Below are 11,745 nucleotides of genomic sequence, written 5' to 3' on the forward strand. Positions count from 1 at the left end.
GTAGATTGTGGATTGAACTGACTTTACGCGCACCTGCTTACAGTTTAGTACGTCTGACTGAGATCTAATTTTCCTGTAAACAGTATTAGATAAATTTCCATGAACTATAGAACAAATGATCCATAGTGAGTTTGTGAGCTCGAGAATTGATATTCTCATCAGATCGTTGTTGAAGTACTTTTTTATAAGTCTATACCATAAGAATGTATAGAATAATACATTTCACAACGAAAATACTAATCATTGGCAATATCTTGGATCTTAGTACGTAATTATAATGATTATTATTCATGCGTGAAGTGATCATTACAAATGTGTATATTATATGTATAGGCTCGTGCTTAAATGAACACATTGTGATAAAAATTCCGGGCTCGTCCGGGATTTGAACCCGGGACCTCTCGCACCCTAAGCGAGAATCATACCCCTAGACCAACGAGCCACATGAGAATCAGTTGCACCTAACAGTAGTGTTAGTGTGCCAAGATCACTGCTAGTTGGCTTTCTCTTTTTATGAATTGGCTCTCGTTCAAACTGGTGTTATACGTCTCTCTTTAGCTCGTTCCCGAGAGTTAGTTGCGATCTGCAGCACCCAGTAATCAGCTTCTTCCGCCACAAAGTCATAGAAATAGAGAAAGCTCAAATCATTTGTGTTGAAACACATGTCTTCTGGTACGAGCTAGAAGAAATATGTTACTTTCATTGACCTGTCTCAGCCTCATCCTTTACTTTCACAATATGAACGTGAGGCTAGATCGATGCTATTGCTCGCAGAGACGGGTGGTGTGAACATTTCATTCGGTTGGGCAGACTGATACGTAATAACACCTGTGGGCTCAGTGAGGAAAGCAACGGGATATTACTTCAATTCTTCTTCCTATTATTATTATTATTATTATTATTATTATTATTATTATTATTATTATTATTATTATTATCGTCGCCGTAAGACATATATGTGTCGGTGCGACGTAGAGCCACTAGCCTAGCAAAAAAAAAAAAAAAAACTAGTTCGCGTGTAGAGTAATTCTTATGCTATTCATGAAAATGCCGGGGATGCAACAAGTTTTCGGGTTGAGAGCATGACTTACAGTATAGACCAAAATAGCATCTGCTTTATGCAAGAACAAAACGTTCAGTCGAAGTCACCACTGTGCTGAGCTCGAACGTTAATGTACGGGTTTAATCATCAGGAAGTAAAAATATTTCCATCAATATATTTGATCTGAGTCCGCCTCTGTGGTGTAGTGGTTAGTGTGATTAGCTGCAACCCCCGGAGGCCGGGGGTTCGATTCTGGGCTATGTCAAGAAAATTTGAAAAGTGGTACGAGGGCTGGAACGGGTTCCACTCAGCTTCGGGAGGTCAGCTGAGTAGAGGTGGATTCGATTCCCACCTTAGTCATCCTGGAAGTGGTTTTCCGTGGTTTCCCCACTTCTTCTACAGGCAAATGCCGGGATGTTACCTAACTCAAGGCCACGGCCGCGCCCTCCCCTCTTCCTTATCTATCCCTTCCAATCTTCCCATCCCCCACCAAGGCCACTGTTCAGCATAGCAGGTGAGGCCGCCTGGGCGAGGTACTGGTCATCCTACCCAGTTGTATTCCCCGACCCAATGTCTCACGCTCCAGGACACTGCGTTTGAGGGGGGATCCCTCGCTGAGTCCGAGGGAAAGACCAACCCTGGAGGGTAAGCAGATTAAGAAGAAGATATTTGATCTGAACTCGAAACAATATTTTGGTGGGAGTTATTGCACAATCGGACACTTTCCTTACGAATACATCTTTAGTCCGCCTCCGTGGTGTAGTGGTTAATGTGAAGTGAAATGGCGTATGGCTTTTAGTACCGAGTGTCCAAGGACAAGTTCAGCTCGCCAGATGTAGGCCCTACGTCTTTTGATTTGACGTCCCTAGGCAACCTGCGCGTCGTGATGAGGATGAAAAGATGATGCAGACGACACGTGCACCCAGCCTCCGTGCCAGCGAAATTAACCAATTATGGTTAAAATTCCAGACCCTGCCGGGAATCGAACCTGGGACCCGTGGGACCAAAGGCCAGCACGCTAACCATTTAGCCATGGAGCCGGAGAGTGGTTAGTGTGATTAGCTGCCTCCCCGGAGGCCGAGTTCGATTCCCGGCTCTGCCACGAAATGTGAAAAGTGGTACGAGGGCTGGAACGGGATCCACTCAGCCTTGGGAGGCCAGTTGAGTAGAGGGGGCTTCAATTCCCTCCGTGGTTTACCACTTCTCCTCCAGGCAAATTCCAGGATGGTACCTAACATAAGGCCACGGCGTTGTCTATCCCTTCCAGTCTTTCCATCTCCCAACAAGGTTCCTGTTCAACATAGCAGGTGAGGCCACCTGGACGAGGTACTAGTCCTCCTTCTCAGTTTGATCCCCGTCCCAAAAGTCTCACGCTCCAGGACACTGTCTTTGCGGCGGTAGAGTTAGGATCCCTCGCTGAGTCCGAGGGAAAACCAACCCTGGAGGGTAAACGGATTATCAAATAAAGAAAAAAAGAAAGAATAAATATTTATTTAAATAAAGTTAATCATCGTCATCATCCATGTTTTATCTATCCTGTATTAATATTAAAACAACAAAATAAGAGTTAGACATCAAATGAATCCTAATATTCAGATTTTTCTTACTTTTCTTGTTATCAACTACGATTAGTTCCTTTAACGTAATATTATTATTAAAACCTTTCTTTAGCTTATGCCAGCTATTTCTGGGATCGCTGGAGCCGCCTGGCTCATTTTGATTTTGACCAGCAGGGCGTGATTTTCCAGATGAAATGTCCAAAGGTGATCGACCGGAATTCGAACCTCAGACGTCCAGGTATTATCCATGACTAATATTGTCCTAAGACTTAATACGCAACTTTATTATAGTGTCTTACAACCTTGAAAGTGTATATTTGATGCATAATAATAATAATAATAATAATAATAATAATAATAATAATAATAATAATAATAATAATAATAATAATAATAATAATAATAATACGGTACCTCTGACGACCTTGGTAATAAAGTATACAGGGACGAGCATTCATGCCCAGTAGAGAAGCTAATGTAATTGAACTTCTTTTTAATTTACATATATGCTGAAATTCAACCGTCTTGGTTCTAACAGCTGATATTATGCAACAATGTAATTGACTGATAACGTCTTGAACACTTTTCGTCATTTTTTTTTTCTTTCGATATTATCATCACGTGGAATTGTTGGTAACCGAAACGGAAAAGTGTTGAGGTTGTTGCAGTTGAAGCTGTATCTACTGTAGTTCACTTGGCTCAAGGTTTAGCACACATGCCGCTAGTTTAATTTTGCGTTTCGGCGTAATGGGCCATTTGATGTGGACTGGAGTGTGTCGTCGCGATAACGATCTTGTGTCGCGGAGCAGCCTCATAACTCAAGTTTCAGGTTGTCTTCTAACTTGTTTGATGAGGCACCTTGGTCGTTTTTTTTTTTTTTTTTTGAACCGTGTTGTTGGAAGACTAGGGAAATAGATGTATTTTCCCCACAACATTGAAGTTACTGGCTTTACGTCCTTTCTACTAATATAGTCATAAGAGACGATAGAGTGTCAACATTTTGTCATGAGTAAGAGTTCGTTAACATGAAAATAACTGTACCGAAACGGGTCTCCTTCATTTTAAGCGTTGTGAAATGCTGAGTGTGTGAGGTGGTATTCGATCCTGGAATCTCGACTTCAGAAAACGACGGTCTAACTAACTTTACAAGTCAGACTGTCTTTCATTGCAAAACTTTGCAAAGCATAGTAACGATCTGTTTCTGGTCATATTTAAATGAATTATTGACTACCTCTTCAAAAAACTAAGCAGTGATCAGACTAATTCGCTATCTTCTATCACCCAGGTCACTCTAAACCAATGGAGACCTGCCGAACCGATGAATTACACCTTCCATGACATATGGGCTACACCACTGACACTAACACACTGTCATAACCAACCCACTACTCGTACACAACATACTAATCTTAACACTCCCTTCCATCTAATTCTCGGCCGCTAACTAATAATTACTGACAACACAAAGGTACCGGCTCAGTTCTATCGTGGATGCCAGTAAGCACGAACGGCACATCGATCACATAACAATCCCTTCTGTCAACTAACAACCACTATTAACAACACAAAAGTACATTCGCAGTTCTATTACCTCTTCCAATCAAGATGAATCGAAGTTACGTCCAAAATATAATTACTCCAACTCTAGCATTATAAAACAATCACCTAGAGGAATATATCCATCCATGTTACAAATAAATCTGTATGAGGATCTAACATACTTCCAGCGTTCATGGTTACTGACGAAAATTCAACCATCCATAATCCTCCTAGTTATTATTATTATTATTATTATTATTATTATTATTATTATTATTATTATTATTATTATTATTATTATTATTATTATTATTATTATTATTATTATTATTATTATTATTATTATTATTATTATTATTATTATTATTATTATTATTATTATTATTATTATTATTATTATTATTATTATTATTATTATTATTATTATTATTATTATTATACAAACTGTGAAGTGACAACCTGCTTAATACAAGACCGAAAGTGTATCGCCCACCTGTAACATTCCTCTAACATTTACTGATCCCCTACAGACATGTAAGCTGACACACACATTTCCCAAGCGAAGCAGTATTATGTAAAAATATTAAACAGACATGAATTTTACATCAATAATGGCAACGAATTATTCTTTCTACACTACACGCTCTTTGAGTTCCAGCGGTAATCTATGCTTCAGTAGCTATACTTGAAGTGGAGTGTTGACTGACCCGAATATTTAATCTCACATACAATTGAGGTGCGATCCAGGCTATTTAAAACTGTAAAGTAGTTAGTGGGACTTTTTTTTTCTTTACGTCGCACCGATTAGTTAGTGGGACGTAAAGCCAATAACATTATTATAAAGCCATATGTCAAATCTCTTATGTCCCAAATAGCACCTCAGACATTGCACTGAATCTACGGGGCATTTCAATTCTTCCCGAACACAATTCCAACGCTGTATGGCATTCACAATCTCGTACTTAACACAAACGCATCACAGGAGCCTTACGATCACATTTCCTGGTAAATTAATTCACTCATTGGAACATTACAGTTCTGCCTGAATTGCTAATCTCGTCGTTCAACAATACATTATAATTCAGTTTTGATGACTACAAATATTCACCATTCGGACTCAAATCATTATCCCAAAATACACCACATGGACGTTTGTTATTTCAAACTATTCAAATCGAATGACTGATTCATTTCCTCACAGTTTTCTCGCATTTAAGGGGCAAACTACACAGTGTATTATTAGTGGAATTATTATTATTATTATTATTATTATTATTATTATTATTATTATTATTATTATTATTACGGAGTTTTCCGTGGTAGTTAGAGGTGAAAGAAGGTGCTGGGGGAACAGGTCTCAACTTACGAAATTAAAGTTAAGATAAAATTTAACAAAGTTATATTTTCTTTTTAAGATCAAGAAATAACAAATATAACAGGTACTCAGTAGCCTAGCAACAAATCGAGAATGTACAATTACAGTGTTACAGGATTTGGGCTCCGAGAGCCAGACACATAATTCTTGAGCAATGAGCCCAGCTTTACTTATACATACGGTTTAACAAAGGGGCAGAAAACCCCAATCATGCCCAGGAGCACTTGCTCCCTATTACTCAGACAAGCCTGCTCGAGGCACACAGAAACCAAATTTCAAAAAGAGCAATCCGCTCTCAAAGTTCCAGCCTATAAAAGGCCACACCAAACTCCACCTTCAAGTTGTCCTCCGAGGACATAAACACAGGGGTAAAAATACCCAACCTACTGAGACCGATTTAGAAAATAAACAGGAGAATTACAAGGCCCCAAAATACAAATTTGAGTGGAGGCGTCCTTGCACTCCTAATACACTTTATTTAAAACGTACTTGGCACTAGGCCGTAAATGCAAGGGCTAATCCCATCCTAAAGAGGTGACTTATATAAGAAAACGATTTACATTACATTAGAAGGGAAGAAACGGTTGTGAAAATAAGTTCACCTCAAAGCAATATGAGTGGGAGCTCGAGAGGGTTAAGCACTCTCTATCCCAATATGTAGTTTAAAGAAATAGAATTTTTGCCAAGAGCCTATTACATTTTAGAGGACAGTTACATGGTAAAAGGTTTCGAACCCTCCCCGAGGGTTAAACTGCTGAGGTGGCAAGAAAATAAGTTATAAAACGGCCATTACCTGTTGGTTGAACTGCTACCCGAAGAAAGAGGCGCTTCCCGCCCCCTGCTACATACTTTACACTTTGAGAGATGTTACTGAAGTGGTGCAGAGACCCGAAAATCAGCAGTTTATATACCCTCGCGAAACATTCGAGACCTTTCATGAATGAGAACACCCGCCTACAAGTTTTTTATTGGACGACCAAAAGATTACATGTCAGAATTGAAGAAGAAAACCAGGATTGGTGGAAAATTAATTACATAAATTTATGATTGGCCAATTTCAAAACTGGCAGAAAGAAAGGGTTAACGTTGCCAACTTAAACACAAGCTGAAAGAAATTTAATAAGGAACAAACGTATGCATACTAAAATTCTTCAAAAAAAGTTCTTTCACTTCGCACTAGGGTGCACCGTTGTATTTCTTCAGTAGTGCCATCTAGAAGAGAATGTTCACACTTCTCACTACAGAGAAAACAAAACTAAATCGAAAAAGACACAGTTCAGAACTCTTCAAAATTTACAGATAGCGACATCTTCTGATAACCTTTAGAATTAACATGGTAGTTAAAGTTCAGGCTTCCTCCAGTAGAGGAGTTTCAACTGGCGCAATGTTTGAATTAGCGGAGCGGAGGTGTACCGCCCGGTACAATTATTATTATTATTATTATTATTATTATTATTATTATTATTATTATTGCTAGTTGCTTTACGTCGCACCGACACAGATAGGTCTTACGGCGACGATGGGACAGGAAAGGGAAGGAAGCAGCCGTGGCCTTAATTAAGGTACAACCCCAGCATTTGCCTGGTGTAAAAATGGGAAACCACGGAAAACCATTTTCAGGGCTGCCGACAGTAGGGTTCGAACCTACTATCTCCCGAATACTGGATACTGGCCGCATTTAAGTGACTGCAGCTATCGAGCTCGGTATTATTATTATTATTATTATTATTATTATTATTATTATTATTATTATTATTATTATGTCAACTGACACAAAATTTTAAAATCGACACTAATAACGACTTCTTTTGGCATGATTAATTTCATCCAATACCCACGCGAAATTTCACAACATTCTTTTTATATTCACACGCGATATCTTTACTTACAATGCGAAACATATTACATATTTACATTACGTAACTCATGATCATCATCATCATCATCATCTGTTTACCCTCCAGGGTCGGCTTTTCCCTCGGACACAGCGAGGGATCGCACCTCTACCGCCTCAAGGGCAGTGTCCCGGAGCTTCAGACTCTTGGTCGGGGATACAACTTGGGAGGATGACCAGTACCTCGCCCAGGCGGCCTCACCTGCTGTGCTGAACAGGGGCCTTGTGGAGGGATGGGGAAGATTGGAAGGGATAGGCCAGAAAGAGGGAAGGAAGCGGCCTTGGCCTTATGTTAGGTACCATCCCGGCATTCGCCTGGAGGAGAAGTGGGAAACCACGGAAAACCACTTCGAGAATGGCTGAGGTGGGAATCGAACCCACCTCTACTCAGCTGACCTCCTGAGGCTGAGTGGACCCCGTTCCAGCCCTCATACCACTTTTCAAATTTCGTGGTAGAGCCGGGAATCGAACCCGGGCCTCCGGGGGTGGCAGCTAATCACGCTAACCACTACACCACAGAGGCGGACCATTACGTAACTTCTGGAGAAATTTTCCCATCACGCACACGCTAACACGTTAAGGTAATGCACATTCAATCTAATAATAATAATAATAATAATAATAATAATATTTACAGACCTTGTATCAGCTGGTGGTAGACATGCGCTCAACCTGGCATCGCAGTTTGCCGAATTCCCCTAGGGTATTAGCCTGACATTATGTAAAACATTTTACCAGAGTGATATTTCTTCTTGCACTCGCACATTAACTTTTCGTGATTCACATAACCTACATACTACATACAAATAAATATACACAGTTCAAAAAAATTAGGAGAACATGTTTTGTAACGTCTGGTATGTGAACGTTAATTTGGTAGATGGGGTTCCAATGGTCGTACAGCATACCTTGAGACCTTCGCTACTCAGGGTAGTCTATGTCAAATCGAAGTTATACTCCATCTGTAGGCGTAGCGATGCATTAAACTTTCAGGTGACCCCTCAAAACAAAGTGAATAGCGATACGTCCGTGTGTCGTGAGGTACACAGACTACTGCGGTCATTTGAGCACGTTGTACGTCAACCAGCACATCCCATGAGACATCTTAACGAGGTTCAGGTCGCAAGGGCCGTAACCTTGATCCAAGAAGGATGGACTTTTTGTCGTGTTGCTGTGGATCTCAATGTCTCTCCGTCAATTATTCACCGCTTGTGGAATCGCTACAATGAGACAGGCCAGTTCACAAAGAGGGGTTGGACAAGGTCGTGGGCGCATGACAACCCCACAGGATGACCGATATCTGACCATCTGTGCTTTGCGGCGTCGTTCAGCAACTGCCAGAGAACTACAACAAGACCTCAGGAGGGTCACGACCCAGACGTCCTGTTTGAGTGCCCCGTTTAACCCAGCAACATCGCGCAGCTCGCCTTCTGTTTGCCCGTACTTACGTCAACTGGCAACTTCGCCAGTGGAGACTTGTGTTGTTCACAGACGAGTCCAGATTTCCCCTGACACAGCGTGAAGAACGTCAACGTGTATGGAGGCGTCGTGGTGAGTGGTACATGCCAAATGTTGTCCAGTAAGGCGACCGATTCGGACAAGGTTCTGTGATGTGTGGGGTGGCTTCAGTATTGATGGCCGTACTTTTCTTGTCGTCGTCCGTGGTAATCTTACCGCTGCGGGGTACATCGAGAAGATACTGCTACAGCATGTGTAGATTGCTGCATACAGTGTTGGCCCTGAATTCGTACTCATGCACGACAATGCCAGGGCTCATGTAGCGCGCATCACCAGAGCTGTCTTACGAGAACTGGACATTCAAGAGATGGAATGACCAGCAGTGAGTCCCGATCTTAATCCCATCGAGCATGTGTGGGATAGGCTTGACAGAAGTGTTCGTGGGCGCCCTGTTCCACCACAGACTCTCCAAGACCTCGAACAGACTCTCATTGAAGAATGGGACCTAATACCGCAACGTGACCTCCGTCGACTTATACGGAGCATGCCACGTAGTTACCAAGGCTTCCTGGGGTTGGACGTTATAATAGAAGTGGAAGTCTAAACGTCTAATGTCTAAATTCAAACCTCATTGTTTGAGAAGCCCTTCTCGTGGACAGTCAAGATTTCCGTCTGAAGACGCAGAGTCTCTGCGAAACGTAAAGAATTTCACTTATTTTCTTGACACGGCATAAGCCCAAAAGCCTATATCATGTCTATAAGTACGGGCCGTTAAAGCATCAGTGGCAACAGAAATGAATATAATTGAACGTATTTACGTAGCATATAGTTTCCTCGCCATAATCTTGTGCACTGAATAGAACGAGACAAGGCAAAATATAAAACTGTTAAAAGTTTAATTTTAAATCTGTTTGGATACCTGCCCCTTCACTAATTGTGACTGAGCAAGCAGCTGCTTTATTTTTTTTAATTTTTTTTACTTTTTTTACAATTTGTTTTACGACGCACCGATACAGATAGGTTTTACGATGGGATAAGAAAGGCCTAGTAGTGGGAAAGAACCGGCCGTGGCCTTAATTAATGTACATTTACTTGGTGCGAAAAAGGGAAATATCGGAAAACCATCTTCAAGGCTGCTGACAGTGGAGTTCGAAACCATTATCTCGCGAATCAAACTCACAGCTGTGTGACTCTAACTTAACGCCAATTCGCTGGGTTTTGAAAATGTTAATGTTGAAGATGTTGTGTACAATAAGCTTCACTTCTATACTTGGTGTTCCAAAATTCCCATTACAAACTCCTGTATGCACTAGTTCGTGTAGAGGGGACTGAGTAGATAACGGTTTTTATAGTAATCGATGTCCGGAAATAAACCATCATTTGCATGCTGCAGGTACAATCATTACCGATGAAGAGTTTAAATCTCCTGCTTCTGTTGGGTGAAGGAGCGATAGTAATTTAATTAGTTTTTATTCAGCACATTTCTAATAAACCAACATCCATTAAGTCGGTAATAATGTCCAGCGTCAAGGGAAAATAAAGGAACTTATTCATTGTGTCGCTGAATCACTCCTTACTATCACGTGTTTATGTGGTTATTAGTTGTGTGGTGTGTTGTGTTAATATGAAGAGGAGTGTGCTGAGACAAGCACAAACTCCCAATCCCAGAGCCTTAGGAATTAAGCACACACAATTTAATTTTCCGCCTCCCCGGGAATCGAACCCGGGGCCTTCTGAACTGAAGGCCATTAGGCTGACCATTCAGCCAAGGAGCCGCACTAGACAAGTCTTCAACAATACCTGAAATTTGATAACATTTCTCTGCTCGAACCATATTACTATCCTTTGAAAACCTACCAAGTGCCATATAGCAATAACAGCAAACAAACAAACAAACAAACAAACAAACAAACAAACAAACATACATCCACGTAGTTACTCAAAAGATGTACAGTGCTTAAACATAAAATTGGGCAGGCAGATGAACAGCTAATTTGAAATAATTGTATAAAATATACAATCTAATAAGTAAATAATATATTACTATTGAGTATATGAGAGAGAGTATTTTGTTTCTTGTTTATCAGGCATTCCAAGAAAATAATAATACATTTACATTCATAATTACAGTGCTATACAAGTTATTTTGACAAAATGCACGTAGGATTCAAAACATATCACGTCCTTGCGGTTGGGATTCCACGTAAAACTTGAGGTTTAATATGAAGAGGAGTGTGCTGAGACAAGCACAAACTCCCAATCCCAGAGCCTTAGGAATTAAGCACACACAATTTAATTTTCCGCCTCCCCGGGAATCGAACCCGGGGCCTTCTGAACTGAAGGCCATTACGATATCAACTACCACGTAGAACTACAATCTTGCTTGCTTACTACGATCATCTTTCGACTTTTGTCTTATTGACTTGTCTTAAAAAAGGACATAGTACATCTACTGCTCTTCTAAAAGTTACGGATGACGTAAGGAAAACAATGGACGAACGCAAAGTGACCGTGCTCATTCTCCTAGACTTCAGCAGTGCTTTTGACACTATCAGTACGGACATATTAATAGCGAAATTGCATTCCTTCCATTTTAGCCACGCTGCTCTCAAATTGTTCGCTTCCTACCTCCATAACCGACGACAGTGTGTTGTCATGAATGATAAGAGAACGGAGTGGAAGTACAAAGTTAATGGTGTGCCACAAGGTTCTATACTCGGCCCCCTGTTGTTTATTTTATATTTGAATGACATCTCTTCTAAGTTGAAAAACTGCAACTACCATCTCTATGCCGACGACCTTCAAATTTACTGTCACACAAAAGTGAATGACATAAATGCAGCTATTGAAAATATGAACCGAAACTTAGAACAGATCA

The 11,745-nt window shown here is 40.6% G+C and overlaps 1 non-coding gene across 1 annotated transcript; it reads right to left on the reverse strand.

The window, feature by feature from the left end:
- Nucleotides 1-370: 370 nt before the first annotated feature.
- Nucleotides 371-442, reverse strand: TRNAP-AGG (transfer RNA proline (anticodon AGG)). The gene has a single exon. It is a non-coding gene; the product is annotated as a tRNA-Pro (tRNA).
- Nucleotides 443-11,745: the final 11,303 nt, after the last annotated feature.

This window comes from Anabrus simplex, chromosome 4 (genome assembly GCF_040414725.1).
Source record: "Anabrus simplex isolate iqAnaSimp1 chromosome 4, ASM4041472v1, whole genome shotgun sequence".
In the NCBI taxonomy this organism is placed as follows: domain Eukaryota; kingdom Metazoa; phylum Arthropoda; class Insecta; order Orthoptera; family Tettigoniidae; genus Anabrus; species Anabrus simplex.